Below are 27729 nucleotides of genomic sequence, written 5' to 3'. Positions count from 1 at the left end.
AGCGACTCCCACAGGAAACAGTGGGGTGGGCTGTGTGCGGCTACAGACTTTTGTGCTCCAGAATAAATTGGCCCAGTGTGCACAAAACATTCTTATCTGATGAAGAATTGGAAACAGGATTGTTTGTTAGAATGTTGGAAAGACCTCTGGGTTTTGGCTTCAGTTTTCACTGGATATTCGAAGAAGGGTTTTCTGCTCTAGTTGCACTGGTTTCTCCAAATTAGAAGACCCTCTTGCCCTATTTTAATATCTCACGTCAAGCCGGAGAGGGAACAGGAAGGGCAGACCTCAGTTTCTAGTGAGATCTTATGTAAAGTCAAGGTTTTGTATGAAGTAGCTTGGCCTTATCCTGACGACAAGAGCGGAACCATCTCAGCAGAGAGTGGATGCAAACAACAGAGATGTCTGTATTTGGTCCACTGAGTCTTATCCCAGTGCCTACGACACAGGGGCTATTGGCATAACGACGGTGTTTTGCTCTTCTCCTGCTGTCTCATGCTCTTCTTCACTACGTCTGTCCCTGTGAGTAATATTTGCTGTAAAATATAGCTGTGATAAAAAGCAGGGCAAAGTCTGTAGGCAGAGATACTATCTCTTATTGGACAAACAAGGGTAGTTTGAAAAAGTAGACAAGCTTTCAGGTAGGCAAGCCTTTTTTTCAGGGTTGAAATAGAAGCAGCAAATTTCAAAGCTAAATATGGATTGTGAACAATTGACCTGAGTGTAATCAAGTATTTATCAGAGCATTGGAGAGGAGGTCATCGGGACCTGGTGGAGTAGGGAAAGAGAGGCAGGGTGTCTCCTCATTTGTAGCCCATGGGACAGGGTGACTTTAGCGGGGAGAGGAGGATTACGAAAGGTTGTAAACCCAGTATCTCTACCAAATCCATGGTATTCCTTATCCAGTGGAGTTATGGATCTCTGTTCCCAGGCTTAGTAGGAAGTGGGGTTTGAGGTTGGTATGAGTCTGCTGTGAATGAAGAACAGAGCTCTAGAAACAATAGTGAGCACTAGCAGAAGCTTATGCAGAAAAAGAAAGCAAAATTCAATTACTTTTAAATCAATTTTGTCTGGAAGCTCCTTATGGTAGGGACATTTGTTGTTCCCATTCCCTCTAGTAAGAAGGGTTGTGTGGGAACCAAATTTTTGCATTTCAAAGTAAAGTTGGTAATTCAAAAAGTTTTCCTTTTAGGAATGGAACAAAAATTATTTAAAAAGAGAATAAATTGCTTAGGAGACAAAATTGAAAAGAGAAAAATTATGTTTCTGGTCAGATAATTTTGGGGGGTACAATGAAAATGCTATGCTTTTCTGGGAATTAGGACATCTGAAAAGTTCTTAATACAAAATAAAAAAGCTATTCTGAAATGGAAAATCAAATTTTGTCTCAAAGAGGCTGAAGAAGAATGCTTTTGGCTGATGGCTTTTGACCAGTTTTTAGAAACTTCCATCAAAGAAAACAAAATTTTCTGCAGAAGAATTTGCCTTCACAGAACCGTCATTTTCCAGCCGCGAGACAAAGACCACCCGGACCCGGCGCAGGCGAAGGCTCCAGGTGAGCGCCGGGGAGACGGCGATAACTACTCAGAGACCTTTACACCGTGAAACAAAGCGCTCGGCTTGGCCCCGTCGATTTTTTTGTGAGGGGCCTTTTTTATATTTAGCCTTTTAAAATGTATCAGTTAATTAACGGCTAATACAAACAAGCGACAACTACTGCTGGGCTAAGCAACTCAGCAGCTAAGTGCTTTTCAAGCTTCTCTCCACGTATTTTTGCTAATTAGTGTAACCGAATCATCTGTCTGGCTAAACCCTTCAGTCAGTATAGCCTTCCAATCATTCCCTAATTTCTGGGAATTGGTTGATTATTTTTAAGGATCACAGAAATGTGTTTTCTTGCAGCCTGCTCCTGCCATGGACTTTTTAGACACACAGAGTTGCTCTTAATGAAGCATAATCAGTCACTCAAGTCATGAAGTATTCGTCCTCTCCCTCCTTTAGAAGGCCGGCACTCAACTAGAAAGTACATAGATACATGTTTGATGGAAATAATATTTCTCTGAAATAACACTATTTGTAAACATAAACTCTGAAACTCTTGGAATTCACAAGCAGAAGCTGAATCTGGCGTTGCTAAGCCATAAAACAGCATCATGTCACACAGTAAACTTGTTTCAGTTCCTTTCTTTTTCACTCTTCTCCCAGCACTCCTGCCACCATTTGAGGCTGCGACTCTCAGCTTCTCAGTCTGGTTCTTGTCCTCTTGTGCTTTCACAGATAACTTTGTTACAAATTGATATTTTGGAAAGAAAAAAAAAGGTTGCTGTTTCATGCGGGGGTTTTTTCAAGTTTGAGCAAAAGCAGTTAGGAAGGGAATGGGATGGGGAAGAGAAGAGAACTGTGTAGAAAGACAGCTTTCAAGAAAGGATCTTGTCAAATCCATAGGGAGCAAAAGCTTTCCAAGCTACTTAACGCTGGATTGCCTTTCCCCCTGATAAATCAAGGCAAAAAAAGGAGCCAAAATCAAATCCTAAACTAGACCTTGACATTCTGGAAAATACGCCTAATTAAGGCTACGTCACTGCTGGGTTCCAGTGGACATAAGGTACTGCTTATTCTTACTTTTTCCGTAACTTAGATGGGGGGAGGGAATGCAGTAGATGCAGCTCATCCCTGGTGTCAGCTGGCCCAGTCCTGGGCCCACGACAGAGGTGACCAGCACTGGGACAATCGCTCTTTGCTGCCAGGACTCCATGTTTTAGCCTTCAGCTGGAACTTACTTAGCACCAGGGAGGTGCTTAAATAAACAGAACACCACCCCTTTTGAACTCAGGCTTTAGGGGGTATGAGTACTATGAGAGTCCTTCTACATTCCGGGGCTGGTGATGCTATTTTTTAGAATAATCCTAGAAACCCTTTGTCACTGTCTGTACCAAGGCAGAAGATTCCCAGCCCGCATTCATCAGAGCTTTCTCGGTCCCAGGCTGCCTTCGTGGTCAGTCAGACATGCTGCAGCCTGGTCAGCATTCCTACACACGCTCATTGCATTGGTATTTTACACAGGTGATACCAAATATTTACTCCAAAGACATTTAGAGGAGGCCATATCCGGACTCCTTGCTGGTCACGATAAATCTTTCATAATTCACTGTCTGGCAGCAGCTTGTAAAACTATGTTTTCAGAGACTAGCTCCTCAACACTGTTGTAGGGGATTTAACCTTTTAAACCCTTTTTTAAGAATCGTTATGGTGAAATAAGTGACAGGATAACGTTCTGATTAAAAAAAAAAAAAAAAAAAAAGAAAAAGAAACACACAATGCTGCTAAAACTGATTAGCAGAATTTTGCAAAATATCTCATTAATTTTTTCAAATTGTTTTTATAAAATACAAAACATAACATCATGGTATTGAAGAAATATGTATGGAAAGCATCAGCCATGAATCTTGGCTAATGCAGTATCTGCTTTCCCACTATCCAATTCTCAGGGTTAACCTCAGCTTTGGTCCTTGTCTCATTTATCCACCTAATTTAACATACGATTTTGTGTGGTCCTGAACTCTCTTAACATCAGGCACTCAGACCCACACAGATTGGAGTGATAAGACGCAGCTGAGCTGACATGCCTTCAGAGAGCAGGGCGGAAAGAAATGCAAGCTCCCTTCCAAGCAAGCTCGCTTGTCCTCCTGTGCTGAGGGGGGAAAAGCAAAAGGCAGAATTCAATCACTCACTTGGACAGAGTTCAAGTATTTCTGCTGGGAAATGAACCCGCAGCATTGTTGAAAGGTGCAAAACTGCCCTGTTACCTCACCAGCTGGGCCAGGCCAGCTAAGCTGGTAGTCCTGCAGTACAGTGCCGTTAATGATCTGTCTAGCTAAACAAAATTTCACTGCTAATCTTCTTGACCTCAGATGTGTTGCCTTTCTTAATCCCACTTTAAAATACACCTTCTACCAAGACCTGGGAGCATGCTGAGTAGCTACTGGAAACCAAGACACGCGGGAAGCACTCTAAGCTGTGGCTGCCAATGTACAGGACAAGTCAAGTTTACGTCTTGCAGGAAAATCGCCAGTACGGCTTAGGAGAAAGTCCTTGTTTCCAACTCTTTGAGATACATCTCTATTGCCATCATATTGTCTTTGGCTCTTGGACCATGGACGGGATTGTTTTTATTTCTCAGCAACTTTGGCCACGATCTACTTGCACTGTAAGGACCTAAGATGTGCGTGGTCCCTCCTGCTTTCTGGCTGTGGTACAAGTGAAGACTCTGAGCACCTGAGCCTTCGTAACTGCAGTCTTCAAGCTTGTTTTAGCATCTTGCAGGGACTTTTGTGGCTTCTGTTACGAGGAGGCTGGAGCAGATGTCCTTGTACTTGCTTCAGGTCCAAGTGGTTTACCACAGCTGCTGGCAGTCGCACTGAGCGGCCACAGCTTCCCTCCCAGCCCTCCATTTCTCAGTGATGTCTAGAAATGGAAAGAATGAATGGTCAAGTCATTTTTAGAAAACAGACGTTTGCAAAAAACTCAGCCAGGCACTTGCTGGGCAAAGGAGGAGGGGGAGAGGGATCTGCAGGGGAGGCCGAGGGCCTCTGGTTTTGTCTCACTCATCCCACTGCACCCCCGGTTCGGCGCAGCGAATCCTCTTCAGGGATGAAGAGGCAAGAGAAGCTGCAGTGCCAGGCCAGGAGCTGGGTTGTGCCTGAGGGCGGCAGGGGATGGGAAACGGGGGGTCTCTCTCTCTTGCCTTCAGCTGACTGCCGTCCAGCCGACCCTCCCAACATCTGCTCCAGCCTGCCCCGCACCGGGGAGGCTCTGCCCCAAGCCGTGCAAACTCGGTCGCACCGTGCGGGCAGGCGCCGGGCACGGGCACCCCCGGGGCTGCCCCAGCCCCAGGGTGCTCAAGTGGTGGTGGCTCTGCCATGCGGACGCTTTAGCCAGCCTGAGAAAGGCACGGGAGGTCTAAACGTGATAACACACCTCAGTGCTTTTCTGTTCCCCCATTTCTTTCCCGCGTCCCAGTGGGGGTTTAAGCCACAGGTGGGGAGTGACAAATCCACCCCTCCTACCCGCACCCTCCCTCAGCATTTGGCTCAGATGGGAAAATCTGTTTTGTCACAGGATGACATCATTTTGCTTGTTTGTTTGTTTGTTATGTTCAAAGAATGACATTCACAAAGGTGATTTTCACCTATATATCTGATACAGGAATTTTCCCTCCATTTCCTGTGGCTGCAGGAGTTCTTACATAAGGGAAAACAAAAGAAAAAAAGAAAAGGAAAAGAAAGGAAAGGAAAGGAAAGGAAAGGAAAGGAAAGGAAAGGAAAGGAAAGGAAAGGAAAGGAAAGGAAAGGAAAGGAAAGGAAAGGAAAGGAAAGGAAAGGAAAGGAAAGGAAAGGAAAGGAAAGGAAAGGAAAGGAAAGGAAAGGAAAGGAAAGGAAAGGAAAGGAAAGGAAAGGAAAGGAAAGGAAAGGAAAGGAAAGGAAAGGAAAGGAAAGGAAAGGAAAGGAAAGGAAAGGAAAGGAAAGGAAAGGAAAGGAAAGGAAAAAGAATATATCTAGATATCTAGATTTCCCCAGATTTGCTACTAATTATTGGGTGTATTCATTTCAGCCATTGCTGAGGCACATCAAGCCTGCCTTCTGCGCAATGCTGAGCACCCTGGAGCTCCCGTGGTTTGCTGCTGTTGGAGCCCTGCTGACTCCAACCCCTGACAGGTACAGAGGCACGCTCTGGCCCTGAATGGCTCTGCAACTCATCTTGCACCTTCTGCCCTCCCATCAGGCGTGGGCAATCAGGATGTTAGATGAGGCCCTGGGCTTCCCTGGGAAAAGACAAATTCCCAACAGGATGGAGAGCAGAGTGGGAATAAGACTTAACATGACAGCGCTGCATCTTTGCCATGAGGAGGAGTGTGGTACGAGGCGAAGGGGCAGGGCTGCAAGGTTCCCCAGGTACACCCCATGTAGCTTTTAGGATCTGAGCTGTACCAAGCTGCCGTTTCAGTGCACTAGAGAGGTTTCCCAGGGCAGGCTCTGCTGCACAGGGTTAGCATGTGGCCAGAGGGGTCTTGGTGTAGAAACAAAAAATCAAATCAGCTGATAGCAGTTTGGGCCCAGATACAGCTGGCAGGTGCATAGGTCGGGTTGACACACGCGTACTCTCACGGGTGGGTATGGCAGCCGTCAGCAGCAGCTCACAGAGAGCAATTTCAGTGAGGTCTGACTCGACAACACAAGAGGGTTTTGCAGGATGACACAAGTTTAGTGGTGAATCAGGGTATCTGAACTTAAAGGCTGAAGAGGCTGTGCTGTCACAAGAGTGGGCAGGGCTGGGGACGCAGTGTCTAACCCGAAAACACGTTCCCTCCTCGCGCGCGTCTGTCATCATCCTTAGCGAGGGTGTGTGGGTGCCTTTGCCCCGTCATCCCGGCAGCTCTGCCACCCTCAGGCACATCCAGGCACGTTTGCAAGCAGGCTGGGATGAGGGGCCGCGGGCGGGCGGGAGAAAGCGAGGAGCCCAGTCTGCACCTCCAGCACCACGAAGTGCAGTGCTGCTCTGCGCTGCATCCCCGCACGGCCACGCAGGACCTTGTCCCCAGCGGGCTGGCTGTACCGGGCGCTGGAATACAACCACGGCTCCCGATCTCCTGTAATATGTGTTTTACTCTTCCTTTTAGCGTTTGCTCCTGGCGCACTTGTATTTGAACCAGAACCACCCCACAAGCAGATCACATAACATTTTTTTCCAGCCCAGGAGCTGATTCCCCTTTGCTAAATGAACTGCTGTAACCTCAGTGTTACCCTGGAGAGGATTCCTCTGTATTTTGCCTTGCAAATAATTCACATGGGTTGACACAAGGTTCTAGTCTGTGAGTACAGTATGTAGCATTTGGTACAGTGTGTGGCTCCTTGCAAAGTGCTATTGCATGTACATGCCTGGGATCAATTATTTTCATTGAAACAAGGAAAAGCCGCATGATGAGTAAACCCATAAGTATGACACTTTATTCCCACACTCGGTGGATATATGCAACAAAATACACTGCAGAAGAACACTTTGAAAGCATCCTTTAATGCCAAGCTACTAAAGTCATATTTTGTCTCAGGAAAAGGAACTATGGCATATAATAATGTCTTTCCCTCAATCCACAATGCCCAAACTTTAGAGGCAAAATATGTCCCTGCAGAACAAACCCAATCTGAAAGAGTGACTTTGTTGCTGTCATTTTGCTTTCTTCATATTCCAGTTGAAGCTACAGGCTCCAGCCAGAGTGGAGTCTCTCTCATGCCAAGCAGTGTGAGCACACAGACTAAAAACATAATCCCTACCCTCAAATTTCTACCCTAAAATGCTGGTGATGTGGATATCTGGCACTGTGCCTGTTCCAAGATAAAGGGTGCCAGCACCAGGGGGGGAAACTCACCCTTTCAAACAGCCCACTGCCAAGCAGAGGCTTTCGTTTATGACACCGTGAACCCACCTTCATCCCACATCCCCCAGCAAAGGCCATGTCCCTGCGTCCCTGCCCCCCAGCACCATCCCACTTCCCAGAGACCCAGGACAGGGAGCCCCCTCCTGCCCCCTGGGCCTGGGGGGACCCTGCCTGGCCACTGGAGGTTTGCTGAGGACCCTGCCTCCCCTCATCTTGGTCTGCAAGGCACGAAGCCCAAATGCCATCAAAAGGCTCAGGCATCCCCCTCTTTCCAGTTTGTCAGGGTGATTGGTCCAGGGTGGATTTTTGAGGTATTAAAGCCGTAAGAGGCTTAAAGTGATAAAGTATTAGGATAGGGTTTAAGTATATCTAAGCCTTTGAATAGGATCAAGCTGTGTGCAAGGTACCAGCAACCTGTGTAGGCACATGATCTTATCTCTGCTGCCCTCATTATTATAACCCTCTTCATGCTGATAGTGTTATAATAAATGTAATATGAATAAACAGGAAGAAGTATCACTGCACCAGGGAACAAGTCTTCTGCTTTATTGTATCCGTGGCATCTATTAACACCTGCATCCCAGACACTCACCGAGACACGTGCATGCACACCAATGCACACCTTGTAGCGCTGACTCCAAGCTCCTCACGAAAAATGTCATTCTTTTCCAAACAGTCCCAAAAGCTGGGAACTATCCTGTTTTTTACAATTGGGACAAAGAGGTACTATGGACCAGCACTTCAAAAAAATATGACCAGCTAATCTGCTCCAACGAACAAAGTTAATATGCAAAATCCCACTTAGCAACCTGCTCTCTGGCTCTGGGTATCTCTAGAGTGGGTCACATTTTGACAGCATTAAGTAACGAGTCAAAAAAAAAAAAAACCAAGCTGGGATCTACAAGCTCCTCTCCTCTCCCATCTGGGTGGCGAGGAGCTGACAAGTGACTTTGGACAAATCTTCTCACAGACCAAAGGATGGGCAGACTTTTTCTATTCCCTGCCTGATGTGAGCTGAAAGTGTATCTCCTCCCGCAGTACTCCTACCACCTTGACTACCTTCTGGTTAGTGTTGGGCTCTTCTCTGAAGCTGTCCCACTTTTCAGACACTTAGGGGTTGGAGGACAGGTAAGGGTGGCTCCAAGCACATGGCTGAGGCACACCTCAAGGAAAAGGTACACCTGGATTTCAGTCCAAGGGGTTGGCTGCCTAGAGGGCAGTAGTGTTGTTCTTCAATTCTATAGTCCCGTGGCAGGGCCACTCATCTGAGGGATGAGACACGCAGGTCAAATCACCATTTTGACTTCTGTTTGTATTTAAATCAAATTTCTCTCTTGTTTAAATTCACCTCAGCCATCTCTCTTGCAAGAGCCCTCAGAAGCACACCTCTCCCGCTTAAATATTCCTCAGTAAAGAATAATTATTCAGTATTTAAACATTAACTGAGAGATGAAGACAGAAAAGACATAGGAACAGTAAACTCGCAGCTGGGGACCAGGCTTTTCTCCAGTGATTACTGAAATATTATATATGGAGTAAATTACTCCAGGAACACCCACCGGGATCGACCACAGCAAGTAGTCCCCAGATGGAAGCTGGCACACTGCTCAAGGAAACAGCTAAGGCAGGCTCAAGTTTTTCCAGGCAGACAGAGGTAGTAAACCTGTAAAATCCCAAGGCATCCTGGAGTATTAGCAGAAAAGGAAACACCAGCTTCTTGTAACTGTCAGAAATGCATTAATTGCTTAATTTCGCTAAATAGTCCCAAACACAGCTTTGCTGAAACTCTTATGAACTGCTTGAGTTGAATGGTTTGACCTGACCTTAGTTGGCTTTTCTGGGTGAGAGTCAGTGGCCTGGATCTGTGAAAAGCATCAGCTTTTTCAGTGAATATTGGTTCACAAAAATCCATTGTCCTGCTGTAATCACATAGCAGGTATGTTTACAAGGAGCTAATAAGTACATTTCTGGTCCTTGGCACATGGACTGGTGTGTGATGAGCTCTGTGAATGAGAGGAGACGACAGGCAGCACCATCACACCACAACTGTAATTCCCACATGTGCAGGGCTTGCTTCAAAACCTCTTAAAATTAATGGAAAAAATTGCACCCTTATTTACTTGGTGCAGAAGGGAAGTTTGAGGCAGAGCAGTGAAGTGATTTTATACCAAGGTGAGCCGAGGTGAAGATTGCAGGAAAGTAGCCAATTACTTGCTATCCTGTCGATATGAGGGATGATTATACATTACATCTAGCTCACTAGTTGCACCCGAGACTTCATTTAAGGTAATTAGTTTCTTATTACAAAGCAGAATTCAGGTGTTACAGAGAAAATCCTCCTCACTGAGCTTGCAGCGAGGGAATGAATTCCTGAGTCTTCCAGTGTAGCTCATGCCCGACCTCAGCCGTTCCCTGAGGCTTCACAAAGGGGAGCTGCATCTGGGCCACGAGCAGTGCTCCTCGGCTTCAAGCACGCTTTCCCTCCCGAGCACTAGACCTTCCCAGGCCCTGGGACGGCTCAACCAGCCGCGCCCGGTGTGCAGGCAGGAGGAGCAGCGCCCCGGGGTGCTCGGGGCCGCCTGCATCCCGCTGCAGCCACTCCCTGGGGATGGTGAAGCTCAGGAGACCCAAGCGAAAGGATGGCCAAGGCTGCGGAGCAGCGATGATGCCGAGGGACCCCCTGGCACGCCGGGGCCCACGGGGGTGTCAGGCTGGGCAGTTTCCACAGGCACCTTCTGGCACGGTGGACTTCTCAAGCCAGCCACGGTTGCTGGGAAAAAGGCTCCTTGCTTTCCCTGAGACAACACTGCATTGGGTTAATGGCACAGAACCAGGTATCTGGTGGGAAGGTCGGAACCTGGAGCACGGTGCTGCGCGACGGCCCTCGGGGATGGTGACCACGCCATGCACGGAGACGTGGCGGTTCTCCAGGAGGCGGTTATCCTGCGTCCAGCCTGCCCGCGGTGCAGAGGGAAAGGGGCTTAGACAAGGGGAGCCTGCCGGGATTTCTCCCACGTTTGTTCGCCACCCTGATGCCCTCATGCCCTTGCATTGCGTGGCTGGGCAGGAGCTCGGTGTGTGCTTGACTGCTCCACTGAAATGCAGGCAGATTTTGCCTTTGATCTCGATGACATCACGAAGTGGGTAGCTGTGCTGCGTGTCGGCACTCATCAGAGAGATGAGCAGGAGAATCCTGTGTCTTTTGTATGGCTAAAGATACATAACAGGGATTCCTCTTAGCTAACAGCACACACACACTGCTAGGTTTTTCAGCAAGCACTTCTGATTTTAGACATTTGCAGAGCTGACAATAGCTGCTGTACCGTCTCCTGCTCTAGGAGATAAATTAGCTGATTCCTGACCTTAATACATAATCTGTGGAAGTTTGTGGACAGGTGTGTATTTATCCTGTCTCCATAATGTGTGAACCCACTGGTTTAATTCTTCACTTTTGAGAGAGAATTATCACAAAGGGAGGCAATGACCGATAAACTCCTTGTCTGGACATCAGAATACCCACACAGGCAGGTAGTTTTCATACACATCACTGCTCAGGGAGATCTGTTTTCAGTTCTGCTGTCCCTGGTTGGTGCCTTAGCTGTGTGAGATGGTCCAGGCTACTTCCTCCCTCTCGCTGGGCAATGCTTCTGAATTTGAGAAGATAATTTAAAATGCATAGGTCTGAAAGTGTTCTTAAGCCCTAACTATTCGCTGGGGGGTTGTTGTCATTTGCCTCGTGTAAGAGCCTCTGTGTAACCCTATGCTACCGATGGAAAGGGATACCTGAAGACTTAGCAATTTAGATATCCCATTCAGCAACAGAAATGTGTGCACTCAGGGCCAACTCCAAAACGCCTTAGTTTTCCCCCACTTCAGTTGTGAAACGAGAGCCTTGCTCTCTTCCAAAGGTTGGCAAACAGCACCTGTCCAAAGAGCACAGGAGCCCATATTGACCTTCCTCACCCGGTGCACGTGGCGGGGAGCAGGGCCCAAGGGTCAGTCTCCCGAGGGACCCCCTGGCACGCCGGGGCCCACGGGGGTGTCAGGCTGGGCCGTTTGCTCTCCCCGGGGTCTGTGTAAAAGGGAAAGCTCGTGTTGAGCCATGGCTTCGGAGGCTCCCACTTTACAGCAATTCAGTTGGGCACCCTCTGAGTCCCGCAAGAGACAGATTTCACCAACTTTGTGGCTGGGAGATGACAGGACAGGTCCACTGCAGAAGCTCCGTAAGAGGAGTTGTGTGCATTAGACCTTGGCACTGGCTTGGAAATAAAGTGCAAGATGGAGCTTTGGACCAGGCTCATCAGCAGTGTGAGAGCTACTTTGGTCTGCTGCTTCGCTTCTGCTGCTTGGCTGAACTGTGTACTTTCCCAACGGCAGCTCTGAAAAATAGACAAGGGCCCCCTGGGGTCTGATAAGTGGGGTGGGCTCCAGAGACTTCAGGATACTGTCTGTTTACATCAGCTGAGGGGGGGACCAGCCACGAAAATGATGCTAATACCAGAAATCCAGAATACAGAAACTCTACCCATCTGCCTTCTGTGGTCTGAAGGCTAAGAAGGAGTGGGGCTGTTTCCTTCACTTGCGCCCCGAAGCAGCGTTTGCTCCGTTTTACTTTTCTGATCTCTTAAATGATCAGAATAGGCACTTTTAAGACCACAAAAAGCAAGCCTCCACTTTGCCATGCTGTTGTCATCTCTATCATTCGTTGCTATCTATTTATTAAGGTACATCCTCTTAATAAAAACATCCAAGAAATCAGCCTTTGTTTGCTGATTATACATTCAGGTATTCCAGATTTATAGTGCTCATTTACCATAATTGAAGCTTATGACGAGTACAAATTTTTTGCTAAAAGAAAAAAAGCAAATAGCAAAATGGTATGGGGCACCATTCATGTAGAGATAAAGCACCGATTGTGTCATTTGTTTTGGAGGGTAGGTTTGCTATTAAGCTGCAGTCTAAAGTAAGGTACATTGATTTACAGGAAATTGCTCACTTACACGCATATTAGACATTTACAAACCCTACTTCAGAAGCCCCTGAATACTGATAAGCCTTTGTGATTTCAGCCAAGCATGTCATCAATAACATCACTGTCTGTTTATAAACATTTTTTTTTTTTCCCAGTTTCAGGTAGTCAAAGTTCAGGAAAATATTTGTCTTTGGTTTCTGCAAATGAATGGCTTGAAATTCAGTGACATTGTCCTCTTCAAAGGGAATGAAGAAACCCTATCTTATTTCCTAGAAGAGCCTCAGAGAAGAGGAGAGCCAATGTGACTTTCCAGAGAAGTGGCACCCTTTTATTTGTTTTCACCATTTAATGAAAAAAGTAATTGTTTCCTTGTATTGTCCCCTTGCATCTTGGGAGCTTCAAAAAATGTTTTCTTGATCTCCTGGACTACTTGTGGAAGAGCTATATATATGACTTGAAAGAATGCGTTAATAAATAAAATACTTCCATATAATTAAGATAGAAAATTTGGACTTGGCCAGCCCCCATATAATAGCTGGCACTAAGACCTTTTTCCTGAACGGCTTTGGCCCCGTCTGAAGGGCCTGATTTAGCAAATCACTTCAGCACATGCTGCTGTAAAGCGGATGTGCTTAAGAGTTGCTGAAGTGCAACCCCACATTTTGCTCATCCTCCCGTGTGTAAAACTGCAGAAAACAATCTGCCTTTTGTCTGTCTTGTGCACCGAGAGAGAAAGCTTTAGCAAGCAGGTGGTGTCCCCTATTACATTTCAACACGGAGAATACACGAGAATAGACCTCAGCACCAAGGCAAAATGCAAGTAAATATCAAGTGGTGAATCTATCTCTTACTCTAAAGCAAACATTAGGAAATGAATAATCTAAATAATTATGTACAAGGGGGAAGATCATGGGCCACTGTGATACGGGCTTCCTTTGCTCAGAGGCAACTGCCAACACTGCAGAGTTTCCTTCCGAGCTGGCCACCCTCCACCCCTCCCTCAGCTGGGTGGTGGCCCAGAAATGCCCCTTTTCTGCACAGGCTGTGGGGGTGGCATGGGGAGGCTTCTCACAGCTTAATTTATTTACTCTACTGAGTTTCCACACCTGATTCTCACCCTTCGGTGCCGTGTGCCCCTTTCAACCTCTGGTGGGGCAAAGCTGCTCCCCTCACCACCCATCCCTCCTTTGCCATCCTCCACAGATTTGACTGACACCAGCAGCACAAAACCCAGCAGGAATGGCAGCAACCGGTAACACTTCTCCTCTGCCTGGGGTCGGGTTTTCTGCCAGCTAGTGCTTTTGAGACATGACTGCTCCTCAGCACTGTGGTTATGCTGGGGTGTCTCATGGCACTGGGATCTCATCCTGCTGTGGAGAAAAATATCAGGCTGGGGTCAATGTGGGACTTCAGGATCATCTGAACAACAAACCAAAAAAACTCCAAAGCTGCTGTGTTTGCCCAGCAGCTCTGGCACTGCTGGGTGGCATTATTCTGGAGAGGGTTTTTTTCCTGCTGTTTTTTTTTTTTTTTTTTTCCCACTGGAAACCCTGAGACAGATGCAGGCATAGAGAAGATACACTTTTGTCAAAATGAAAAAGATGTGTGATAGTTTCTCGAGATGAGCTTCCTCAGGATGGTCAGGACGGGAGCAGAGGGGTGCCTGGGAGTGTGACAGTGGTGCACGGGGCACAGACCCCCGTGGGTCACCCTCCCACGGCCACGCTGCCCCGGCATCACCAGTTCATCTCCTGCCGCAGTGGCACTTGCTTCAGCTGCAAGTGAATGAAGCCAGACAGCGGACAACTCCGCAGCCTGCTGAGGATGTCTCTCCCAAATGCCCAGGAGCTACGAGCTGGGCTTCCCCCTGAAGCCTGAGCACGGGTATACCTCAGCTTCTTATCTCCTATAATTGTGCATATTCTCATTACCCAAATTTGTGTCTTATCCTCGTTGAGTGTCACGAGGTGTTTCCCTCTTACTGCCAAAAAGCAGGTGGGGGTCAAAGAGAAGGTACGGGAAGACTAGCTGGCTTTTAGTTTACCCTCCTGTCAATCAATCAGCAGCGATCTCTTCCAGATAATAACAGAAAGATGTGTCCGTGCAGATCAACAACTGCTCATCAGCCCTTATGAGAACGTGCTGGGACCAAGCTTGAAATCAATGTATTGAAACACAACATCCTGGCTGAGCTAATGAGCTGTAAGAGCAAAGGAGAAGGGGGAAAGGACGGAGAGAAAGAGAGGGAGAGGAGTTTGAAGATCCAGTTCCTGCCCCAGCTCCACTGGGAGGTGAGCGGTCGCTTAGGCGGTACCTGCAGCACCCCAGCTCCAGAGCCCTAAGGGGGGGCGAGCAGCCGTGGCAGCAGAGCAGTTTTGCAAGGGTAAGCAATGCTGAGAAAGGAGGGAAAGCACTTGCAGTATCTACTGTAGCCACAGCATGCCCTCTAAAGGAGCTCTGCCTTTCCCCACAGCCCTTCCAGACCTCTTCATAGCATCACTTTGCTTCTCAGTGTCTCACCAAAGCTCCATGCAGGTGTGACTGCGTGTACATATAGCTATATGTATATACATACACACACCCCTCAGCATTAATTTGAACGGACAGTTGTGATGCAGCTTTTGGCATGCAGTTCTGCACCCAGTCACACCTCTGCCATCAGCAGAACATTTTTGTGCCGTTAGATGTTTGCAAAAGGTGCACAGAGGGTCCCAGGAGCAGCCGCCCCTTGCAAAATGATGACAGCTCCTCAGGAGACAGAGGCATCCCTTGGGTGCACGCCCTGCTGCCCCTGGCTCTCTTTCCTGTAAAGGACACCTCCTTTTGGAGATCATCTCCCCGATTTTGCAGGCAGCACGGGAGGGACACAGAGTTTGGTGCTTTCTCAGCTTCATAACAAAGCCATCCAGTTCTAAAATTATCAGAGTGAAATGGAGGCTTATGAAATGTGTGTGTGGGTGTTAATGGAGACAGAACCGCTCTTATAACTGCCTTAAAAGCTATTTCATAAAATAGTTTCATTGTCAGGGACTTTAAACATACACGATTAATATCTTAACTGACTGTGCCTCATTTTGCGTTATCTCAAAGGACAAATTTATAAGATGATACACACTATTTAGTCTTTATAATGCTTGCATCTGTAACTAGCATGCTTTGGGGGAGCTTTAGCATCTTGGCTAGTTATAGAAGCATATTAACTTGCTAAAAACAACTAGAAGTAAATTAATCAGATTCACAAATATGTTCAGGAGTTAGCTACTATATATAAACTGCCAAAAGCAACCTGAAATCTATATGAAGTGAGGTAAATATTGCTTAGAGATATTAAACAACACATGTATAAATCAGCTTAATTTAAAACATCCTCAAAACTACCAATGCTGTTTTGACTTGTAACATAAGATTGTATATTTTATAGAAATGCTTTTACTGAAAATGTTTAGATTTCAGAACTGTTACAAACATTTTATAGATTTCTGATTTCTTGAAATTTCTTTTAAAAATCTGGAATAGCATTATTAGGGCATCTAACCATTTTATATGCTAGCCTCAATGTGTTAAGAAGGAGAAATAAAAAATACTGATTACAGGATGCCTTAAGAGGCACCACTTTCAGAAACATTTTGTGCCTGGTAATTACCTGTGCGCATCAGCGTACTCACAGGAATCCCTCCACTTCTCCAAGAAGAGTTCTCACAGTGTGGGATGCTGAAGGGAAAGAAGACCAATTCTATGACTGGACAAGGAAAGCCGTCAGCTTCCTTAGTCTTGCAAATCAAAGCCAGAAAGGAGATATGTTTGTTACCTGTGAATATGTTAGAGTGAAATACCAAAAATCTCTTTCATCTAGTGGAAAATATTGGCGTAGAAGTAAATACAAGCATGTTAAGAAGACACTAATCGACAGGTCTGTGCAGCCCAGAGATCCTATTTCTGCTGTAGCGATGCTTAGGGAAGAGTATAAAAACATATCCATCTTAAGCTATCTCCAATGCCCCTCAAACATTTTGAAACATTACAGGAATCAAGAAGGATGTCACAAAGCTCTGAGATTAAAGAGGGAGTGTGATGCCCTAATTTCCTCGGAAAGAAAAGGTAAGCTATCCTTGTCTTCAAAGATCCCTCCAGCACCAGACACATCTCTCCTCTACTTTTTCTTGACAGCAGTTCTGCGGAGCCTCGGAGGGAAGACCCGTCACCTTTGGTCTGAAAGAGCTGGGCTGCTGTGCAGAAAATCCATCGATCTTCTCGGAATCAAGAGGCGAGCGAGAAGGAAGCAAGGTGTGCTCCACAGCACACCCTGTGCTTCCATCAGCTGGGTGGCCCCGGCACCCTGAACAGTGCCTGGGGACACTGGATAAGGCGCTTTCTGGTCCATAGCACCAGGCATAGACACTGGCTCCATCCCCACCGAAGGGGCGAGGCACCGGGTCACACTCTGTTGTAAGGCATATGCCAGGCAGCTGAAATAAACCGTCTTTGGGGTTACAGGCGAAACTGAACAAGTCTGTTGTATCAGATGGCATTCCTGTCACCGGTGCCCTTTGGAAGTCACGGATACACTGCTGGGGAGGATTGCATAAGCTTCAAAAATAACACTGGAAGAGAGATCTACTGGGAAACACGGCATCAGCAGAAAGCATGCCCTTGCTGCAGGCACGTCTCTCAATTTCCATGCCTTAGTATCCTTTCTTGATTTGACGTATCCCTCTGCGGAGCTGTATCTCCTGCTCCATCACTGCTGCCTTCTGCCCTCTCACAGAACGACCTCCAAGCCAATTTGTCCTACTTAAGTTTAGACACCAAACGAGGTAGCTGATTCACAACGGCAGGCGTGCAGTCCGTGAAAGGGAGACACACATCCAGAAGAAGATTGGGATGGATTTTGGAATTTCTTTCTTCTCCTCCTTGACTGTGGGGTACCTCTCAGGGCAATTAGACCCCTAATTTACACACCGGTCCCGGGGTACTAATGGTAACTCGGATGACTCATGCAGTGTCAGAGAAAAGGTGTTATCAGCTACCAATTATCGGGCAGTTTGGTGGTAACTTTTAGAGCTGACGTGTCTTCAGGATGGATGTTCAAGGCTGCTCTCCAGCCTGGCTTGCCAAGGGCCTGCTTAGACCTTCGCGCTGCCACTGGACCTCCTCCCATCTCTTCACTTTTGGTGAGGGCTCAGCTCCACGGAGCATCTCGTTCTGCCTCGTAAATGAACAGCACTGCACAGGCTGGAAGTGATTTCCAAGTGCAGAATTGTCACGCTGAAGTTGTCTCAGGTCTGAGTTATTTTTCTTTTTCGTACCCTAATGATTTGTTGCATCAAAGTGCTTCGCAAAGTAGCTTTTAGGTGAAGTACCACAACTCTTCGTGCCCACTGCTCTCAACCATTTGAAGACAGTGATTGACTTAAATACACAAAGTACAGCTAAAACATCTCTTTGTGAAAGTTTACGTTGTCTGAATCATGCAAAAAGAGCAGAAAAAAAAAAAGGGAATTGTTCACCCTTTCATACTTATGCCTTTTTAAAGTCTTCAAATTTTCTGTCTTTCATCTCTGGGTTTGTAGGTATTGGTGTTGCCTAAACCTTGCTTTGAACTCACAGGCTTTCTTTTCCTCTACAGACTGTACTATTCCTCCACTTTTCTTGTCAGGCGAAGTGTCCTGCTCATACACACAGACTCAGAAATCCTAGCTGTTACTGAAGGCCAGGGCAAGAGACTTTAAAGCTAAGCAAGCAATTGGCACACTAATGGGTATTTGAGGTTAGACACTCTGATAGTAGCACTAGCCACCCTGGTCTAAAAATACCTTGTGAGATTACATTAAGCCTGAGGACCCTGTCAGAGAGTTTTATTTTCACACAAAAACAATGTCTGTGACTTTCAAGGCAAGCTTATTTTTTGTTCTGCAAAAACCTTCGTCTGGACAACTTTTCTATCTTCTCCTGTTGCCTCCTGTTCACAACCCCCATCATGTTTTTGTTCTTCCCACTGTTTAGTGTTTATCTTCCTTTGCAAAAAGAAAAGTCAGATGGGAAACTGTCTCTTCTGGGCATTCCCACAGTGTGTTTTTGCATTTTTGAGCAGTATCTCAATAGCACGGTGTTCTTCAGACAATGGGAAATCACAGAGGCCATGCAGGTAGCAATCACAGTACTATGCACAACTATGATTGTCTATGCCAAGCAAGAATCAACAGCCCAGAAAGAAAACAAACTGGCTGAAAGTGCAAAGGCTAGCTGGTAACTTTACCACAACAAATATATGCAGTCCTGGCTCCTATAAACTGCGGGTTAAAGGGCAATAACATCCTGGGGTGGAGATTTCTTTCTCTGTTGTCCAGCGACAATGAATTTCAGGATATGATTTACAGTCCTGTGTGGACCAGCAGCAAAGAGTGACATCAGTTTCCAAGAAAGCCTTTAATCTGAAGACACTTCAAAAGTTTCAGAAAACCTTGATCTAATCTGACAAATTGCAGCACCTCCAGAGGGTTCACTCAACTCGAAGCATTTCTTTTCCTTCTCTTTTTTTTATCCTCACTCATGATGTGAGGAGGTGATAAAAGTACCCCCCATTGCTGAAATGAAAGGTATCCGGTTCCTCCAGCGTTGATGTTCTGACAGGGCAATAATAGTAAGCAACAAGGATTTGAGTTGTTTTTCGGTTGTTTATTTGTGGGTTTGGGATTTTTTTTGTTTTGTTTTGTTTTTTTTTTTTTCCTGCCTGCCCTCATGCAGGAACTGCATTTAAAAAGACACCATCAGTTTTAGACCACAAAAGAGCTACAGAGGGTGTCAGTGATGAAGGGACTAGTTGCTGGGACCAGTCTGGCTCTCGATGAGTCGCAAGTAACACAGACAGTTGGAAGGTTTCTGTAGGAGAGAAAGATGCTAACACAGGCGTCTGCAGTAAAGCAGGAGTCCAGTGTCCTGTTTTTACCACCTCTCGCTTGCATCCAGACTTTCACCTCCCCAGTCCCTCCCTTTCCAGCGTGCAGCATTCAGCACTGCTCGGTTCTGGCTTTTTGGACAACTTAGTTCGGCACCGCTGATGCCAGCAAAGATCCCTGCCTCGAGCTTCTCAACTGAAACCACTCTTTCCCAGTGTCTCTTTCTTGATAATTTAGAGCTAAGGAAACAGCCGCCAAAAGAGACTTAAAGAAACACCAGTATGAACAGGGACATTTTGCTGCTGTTTTTACTTGGCAGGACCAAACTCAGCTGCCTGCTGAACTGGGTAAATAGGGAGCAGAGCAGTATTACACTTCACCTCTTTATCAGGGTTCAAGGCAAACCTTTCCCTCCTTTTTTCCTATTTTGTGCGTATCTTGGAGTTCTTTTTAGAAGTTAATTTTATTTTTAAGTTTCAGTCTGGGTTTCTGGAAAACAAAGTAACTGAAACTGCTTGTGAAATTGCTAGCAAAAGGTAAACACGAATCATGCAGAAATGCTGACAATAGAAAGAGGTTTTCACAAAAAAATCTTTGTTTTTAAAAAGGCTGTTCTGTGGCTACCAATTATATGCTTTCATGTTTTAACGTTCTCTGTGTTACGAACAAGCAGAAGTTGCAAAGCTGCCATCCTGGACGAGACCCAAAGCTGAGCCAATTCCCCTCCTGCTTACAGTGCTCTGGGAGAAGGGCCAAGCAGAGGTATCAGGATTTCACAAAGGGGAGCAGCAGGGAGTCCACCTTCCCACAAGGTCCCCAGCCCCATTATGGGTTGGAGATTATCTAAACATGGAATATAGTAAGTCTTGCACAGCTTTTTTTTTCTCCATGACAAACTTCTGATATTTTTGCTCACTTTATATGTGCCCAGAGGTGCTTTAAAACTTGCTGGGATACTGGGTAAGGCCACCTATGTGTTTCTGATTTCCACAGCTTAATTACACACAACGTGAAAACTTTTATTTTCCTCAGTTATGATTTTCCTACCTTTTAGCATCAGTGGATGTATTTACTGTATTCCCGTATCCTTACACTACAACACATCTATTCAGAAGAATAAGTGGCTTTATAATAGCATTCTGTGCTCAGTCAAGATCATGTTTCTTAGGTACTAGATACAGAGAGATGGTCCGTGGCTGTAACTGCTCACAGCTTGAACAGGCAAGGCTAAATACCAGAGGTAATGTGCATTTTTTGACCGAATCACAGATTCAGCCTCTCCGTGCATGCCAGCTGCTCCAGCCCCTTCACCACCTCCGTGGCCCTGCCCAGGACTCCCTCCGGTCTGTCCATGTCTCTCTAGTACGGGAGAGCCCACACGTGGACCCAGCACTGCGAGTGTGGCCTCACGAGTGCTCAGCAGAAGGGAGGATCACCACCCTGGCAATGCTGGCAATGTTCCTTCTAACGCGGCCCAGGATACCTTCTGCCTTTTTTGCAGCAAGGCCACTTGCTGGCTCACGGTCAACTTGACGTGCACCGGGACTCCCAGGTCCTTTCCTGCCAAGCTGCTTTCCAGAGGGTCAGCCCCAAGCTTGTACTGGTGCAGGACTTCTCATTTCTTTCCCCAGGTGCAGGACTTTGCATTTATTTTGTGAACTCGATGAAGCTCCTGACAGCCCATCTCTCCAGTCCTCTGGACAGCAGCACAACCCTCCGGTGCATCAACCACTCCTCCCAGTTCTGTATTGCCTGCACTCAATGGGCAGAGATTTGACATCAGAAGAGGTGAGCATCCCTCCTTAGGCCATATAGGAAGGCTGGGTAAAACCAGGAACGGGCTTCAATCACAAATTATCCTTTTGTGTGCAACAAATTTTCCCCTGACACACAGCGACTCTATTTGTTAACAGTTTTCAGGAATGCCGTATCTATTTCCTTTCTGAATTATTTTAGTTATCATTGCAACCCACAGTGAGTTGTAATGGGGCAAAACTATAAATCAGCTGTTTGTCTCTTGAATTTTTTATCTAACAAGATAGGTTGGTGTGGAAGGAGTCACATTTGCTCTCGGCACTCTGGAGTGAGGTTCCAGTCTCTGACCATCAGATCTTCACTCTCTTCTGCTGCTGAGCATCCCAGCCCCTCAGTCTCACCTGAGCCATCCGAAATTTTGCTGACTGCCATTAACTCTGTCGACCTCTGAGCATTCCTCCACCCCGAAGGGCCACGCTTCTGCTCTTATTTCTGCTCTTTGAACAGAGTGAGTCCTGTTGTTTAATGATCACTAGCAATAAACACGACAGACAGGCGAGCACAGGAGGCGCTTTCCTGGGTCAGAGCAGTGTCCGTATGTCCTCCATCGCTGGGGAGGGCACACAACTCCTGGTGCTGCCCAAGGCCCATCGCCCTCAGAGTGCCCCACAGAGCAACTGTAGGGTTAGGGATGCTAGGGGTACTTCCTGGCTTCCTCCCTTTAAGATCTATTTATGGATCTGTTGTTCACGAGGTTTTTCTCCAGTCCTTTGCACATGATGGTACCGTCTGTATCCACAACCTAAGGCAGCAGCAAACTCCCAAATTTCTGTATTTGCCATGTAAAATTTTTCTTGCTACCATCTGTTATAAATTAATTCATATTTCATTGAGTGCCCACACTTCTGCTCTTGAGGGATCAGGTGAAGAACAGTCTTAATGTTTTGTAAGCCTCTGTCATAGACTTCCTCAGCCTTCTCTTCTCCAAAGCGAAGCAACCCAGCCTTTCCTGTCTCTCTTCACATGCAATTTGCTCCATTCTCCTCATCATTTTAATTGCCATTCTTTATAGCTTTTTTGGTTCTACTGTGTCTTTCTTCAGATGCAGGGACCAGTTGCACGCAAGGCTCATCATCCCTGGGTGCACCAAGGTTTTACAGATGCCTATTTCCACCAGTATGACATGTAGTGTATATATTATAAAACAAAACAAAACAAAACACCGAAACAAAATTGAGGAAACAACCAGTACAGACAGGCTGAGAAGGGCACCAATATTCTAAAAAGTCTGTAGGTAAAAACAGTGGTGAACAAGAAATAGGAGAGACACTGAAAAGCGGAGTTACAACCTAGTGAGCACAGGAAGAACACGATGATTAGAGTAATTAGAGATTTGATGTTGAGGCCTTAGAGAAGGAAAAACTGTACTAGTTGGTGCAGTGCAGTGTGGTAAAGAAATCACAGGCAGCTCCTGTGGACAAGGAGCCAAGGGATGGAAAACAGGAGAAAGGGCTTGTGCAGCTGCTGGGTGAAGAAAGAGGGAAAATAACTCAAAATCTTCTCTCCTGGGATTCATGACTGTTAAAACAAAACAAAACAAAGGAGAGAGTTAAAAAAAATATAGCCCCTTCTAGAGACAATACAACTTAATGGTCTCCAAAGTAAAGATCTCAGAGGAAAATCCACCCTGAATCTGATTCTTCACAGTGAAAAGTAACAGATTGACAGTAGTAGCAACAAACATCAGCGCTACTTCCATTCAGATTATCAGAGAGTAAAATCCCAGTGCAAATGTCTATGATTTTATGAAAGCAATAACCAGTCACAAGTGACTAGGACCAAGGATTAAGTCAACCACTATGGGAGAAGGCTAAAAGATGTGCTCTCCAGTTTGTGGAAGGAGATGAGGCTCCTGGAAAAGAGCAGAAAGGCAAGAAGGCTTTACAGGGGAAATGAGGTTTAAGAGGGAAACTACATCAGCAACTAAAGAAGGGAGCCGAAGTGCCAAGATAAAGACAGTCAAGTAATTCTGATATAGAAAAGGTAAGGCCAGAGAATTATAAGAAAAGAGAAAAAGAGTGTTTTAATACAGAGCAAATCTTCAGTTGTTAGGTGAAAGATCTTACGAATTTATGAGGACAACAAAGGTGAAGGCAAATATCTGTGTCATATGCCCCACCTGTATTCCCCACAACCCGCTTAACAGCGTCTTTGTCAGGTGGACATGAAGGAAGGGGGGCTGGGGAAAGCCAACTCTTCCTCTAATGTACAAGAAAGGATTCTTTAGAAGTTAGACTCAGCTCTCAGTGAAAACTTTCACCTGGAAAATGAAGAAATAAACTCTCAATAAACATGAACAGCATCAAAAAGATAAGCAAAGCCTTAAAGCTACAATCGCCTCAGGTGGATGTTCAGGTGGGGCCGAAGCTATGCCCCCATGGGCATTCTGACTACTGGAATTGTACTCAAAAGGCACGTGTTCAGGTTTTAGACCTGAGCTGTCTTCTCAATAATTTGATGCTAGGCTATTTTTTCTGGCTTTAGGTCCTGACCTGGCATTTAAGCATACAACTATCCTTACCACCTTACTACCTCGTAGTCTCTGCTAAATGGCATTTCAGATGAGGGCGGTGATCTGGCATCCATCTATGACGCTGCTGGAGAGGCAGAGTAAGAAGGGCAGATAAGCAGATTTAATCTTCTGCTGCAAGCGGATGCTAAGGGAAGGATGAGGAGGGCGAAGCAGAGCCTGCTCCTTGTCGTCCTTCTGCAGGCTGTGGCCAGATAAGGGCACAAACAGAGTGGAAAGATTCAGATTAGACTGACAACATCAGGGCAGTGAAATATCTGCTTATTCAGTGCTGTGGTTTCGGATGGGAAAACACACCGAAGAGGCCCTTTCCTCACACATGAGTGTGCTCAGCCTCCTCTCCCCCTGACAGGGTGGGGGCTGTTCTTGACTCGGGCTGAGCTATTCACAACACCCGGAGCCGGGGAACTGAAGCACAGAGATTACGTGACTTCCCCACCAATGGTGACAACCAGGAGAGAAACCCAGATTTCCTGCTTTGCCGTTTTGGGCTTTAGCCATAAACCTTTCCACCACAGGGGTGTCTGCAAACCTCTCCTTCGCTTGTCCCCTTGCTCCAAGCAGGCTGCTCCACATCATCAGCAAACAACGGCACTGGGGATGCTGGCGCTCAGGCTCGGCGTTTCGCTCGTTCGCTCCTCTCACCTCCCTTTCTCTTCGCAGAGAGCTCACTGACTTCAGGTGCCAGTGCCCAAAGCAGGCACCGTGCCTCCCCACTGCCCCTCCCGAGCATCCCCCGAGGCTCTCCGGAGACCTTCTGCACGGGGGCAGGGGACGAACATCTGTTTGCAGCTGTCTCCATCCCCTGCAGGCTGCACCAGGTGGCCCACTGCACTGCAGCAGGGATGAGGATCGGGCAAGGTGCCTGGTTCTGAGGCTTGTGCAAAGGGGAACCTAACTCTGGTGTGAACCTAACTCCAGTGTGAACCTAACTCTGGTGTGAACCTAACTCCGGTGTGAACCTAACTCCAGTGTGAACCTAACTCTGGTGTGAACCTAACTCCGGTGTGAACCTAACTCCGGTGTGAACCTAACTCTGGTGTGAACCTAACTCCGGTGTGAACCTAACTCCGGTGTGAACCTAACTCTGGTGTGAACCTAACTCTGGTGCTTTCTAAATGAAGGAGTTTTTTTGTTTGTTTGTGCCTGGTACGTAAACACCTGTAATATCGTATACTGATGTTTCTGACTTCTGATATAGATGGGCCTGTCTGAAATGTCATTACCTGAAACCTGAAAAGCCTTTATTCTTGCATGCCAGGGTCTATTTTTACTGCACGGCCTGATCCTTCCCTCAGGAAGGATCACTAGCTCCCCGTTAATTCCTCCTCTCGGTTTCACTGCTCAGTGAGCAGCCTCTGATCTTGCCACTGCCCCCCCAAACCGTGGACGAAACAGTCCCCTGCCATCTGCGCAGACACCCTTCCCCCCCCCGCACCCCGCCAGCCTCAGCACCGTCCCTGTCCCCAGCGCCCGGGCTGCAACTGCCTCCTTTATCTGCACTTACCAGACCTTCCTCTGTCTTTTCACTCTGCCATCGAGGTCTAGAGCAGCTTCCTGTAATATTTTCTGTGCCACTTGTATCTTAACTTCTGCCTCCAGTAATCTCTGCCTCTGGTTGAGCATTTTCCACGTAACGTCTTTCTGCAGACCATAGATCTGTCTTTGCTTCCATCCCTCACACTTCCTCTGATCCTACGGAATCTGTTCTTTACTGACTTGTGATTTTAGGGCTTCCTGTTCTCAGGAGCCAGGGTCTCCAGGCAATATAATACAAACTGCCAAACGAGTTCGCTTTTGACCCAATTAAAGGAGTTAAGCTAACTCTTGCGCTGTTACACTCGCAGTATACATTGCACATGTTGGTTTCTCCTGCTTTTTCCCCCCAGTTTTTCCCCTGGACCCCCTAAACCTGCTTTTAGTCATTGCTGCAGTTAAGGCTTTTCACAAGGCATCAGTTACAGGCAATGTATTTAACAGCTTGACTTTTACAGCACAGTTAATCTCTTCTGAAGCACTCTTCTCCACCCGATCAGGAAAGCATTGCTCCGAGTACCAGCGCCGCTGACGTCGCTGGGAGCTGTGCCCTCAGCAAGAGCTGTCTTTGGGTCTCAGGCACCTGCTGGACTCGAGAACATGTTTATGTCCCCACGAAGTCACTCGGTCCTAATCAGACACTGAGGAGCTTTGCAGGGCTGGTGCCAGAGTTGGGTCGTGCAGTGGGGAGCTGGAGGGCAGGTGTGGTAACTGCAAAGACCTGCAGTGGAGAATCAGAAGAAAATCAGTTGCTCTCCACCTAACAGCCTTGTATTCTCCTCATAACACCCTTGCATTATTTATCCCCCCATTTAACTTATGAATCTGCTTGATGGATCAAATTTTGATTTTCAGCTGTTTCACTTGTGATCTCCCTGGCTGTTTTCTCTTGCAAAGTTAGCCTGAGTAAATATTTGACTTTGTCCCCTAAGCCACCGCATACCGTTGTGTAACCTAATAAACCCTTTTATTTCATTAGCACCAGTTTATCCAATGTTCCGGACTAACTGGGAGTGGATTTCCAAGAAGAAAAAGGAAGAACATGTTCACAACCACAGACACCTCCTCACCTGTTTACGAAAGATGATGTGGGCTCTGCGGGACAGAAAAAATACTGGCAGAAAATACCGGATCTCACCTTCCTGCAATTTTCTCAGTCCGTATCAATTCCTTGAACTAAACCCCGCATCATTCAGTGCTTAGATAAAAATGAAAGCGAGGAAGGCAGGCAGCTGTTTGCCCTGGGCCCGGGTTAGGGGTGTTTGGGGCGGATTGTGCCCTGCCCCGTGGGGAGCTCGCCCCCCGCCCGTGGCCTGCCCCAGCCAGCGGGGAGGCGGCCGGGCGCGCAGGCGGGAGGTGACGGCCACCGCCTCGCTGGTGGCCACCGGCCTCAGCGGGGGCTGAGAAGGGCACCCAGGGGGAAAGCCACAGCGGCAGCAGCCCAAGCCCGAGGCTCACCTTGAGCTCCCAGACCACGCAGCAGCTCGAACCTTGCGCAGTGTTTCCCACTGTGCACAGTGGCTCTGACAGCACTGGCACCCGAAAAGCAGATTGGCCGTCTCAAGAGTCCGCAATGCCGCCCTCCAGGAGCCCCCCCGGCTCTCTCCGTTGACGCAGTAAGATGCCAGGATGCGCTTTGTAAGCGGTTTGCATTACCGCGAGCCACAGCTTTATGATCAGGCAGTACCATTCCTGGGCTGCACACCCAAAGCAGGTCGTTTGAAAATAGCCCGACACCTCTCCCTTCGGAACAGGGACTAACCGGTGCTCCTCGGGCAGCAGGCTGACTTGTACACTCTTTGTGAATCATAGTAGAACAGTTTGGGTTGGAAAGGACCTTAAAGACCATCTAGTCCCACCCCCCAGCCCCGGGCAGGGCCCCCTTCCCCCAGCCCAGGGGGCTCCCAGCCCCGTCCAACCTGGCCTTGAACCCTTCCAGGGAGGGGGCAGCCACAGCTGCTCTGGGCACCCTGGGCCAGCGCCTCACCCCCCGCACAGGGAGGAATTTCTGCCTCAGAGCTCACCTAAATCTGCCCTCGGTCAGTTTAAAGCCATTACCCCTTGTCCTATCACTACATGCCCTTGTAAAAAGTCCTCCCCACCTCCCCTGTCCCCCCTTTAAGCCCCGGGAGGCCGCTCTCAGGGTCCCCCCGGAGCCTTCTCTTCTCCAGGCTGAACCCCCCCAACTCTCTCAGCCCGGCCTCCCAGGGGAGCTGCTCCAGCCCCCCCAGCATCTTTGTAGCCCTTCTCTGGATCTGCTCAAGCGTGTCCGTGTCCTTCTTATGCCGGGGGCCCCAGATCTGAACACAGCGCTGCAGGTGGGGTCTCAGCAGGGCAGAGCAGAGGGCAAGAATCACCTCCCTTGACCTGCTGGTCATGCTTCTTCTGATGCAGCCCAGGATACGGTTGGCAGTTTTCGGTCCTTTTGTCATTCTCAGTATAAAAAAGTAAAAATCAAAAGATTCTCTAAACTGATCCTATCTAAGTAGAAAGCTGACACATTTTTATCACTGCTGTGATATTCCCGTGTGCTGCCAAGAGGGCCTGG

This window comes from Tyto alba, unplaced genomic scaffold (assembly GCF_018691265.1).
Source record: "Tyto alba isolate M040663 unplaced genomic scaffold, T.alba_DEE_v4.0 Super-Scaffold_45, whole genome shotgun sequence".
NCBI lineage: Eukaryota > Metazoa > Chordata > Aves > Strigiformes > Tytonidae > Tyto > Tyto alba.
Note: the sequence above shows the minus strand (reverse complement) of the source record.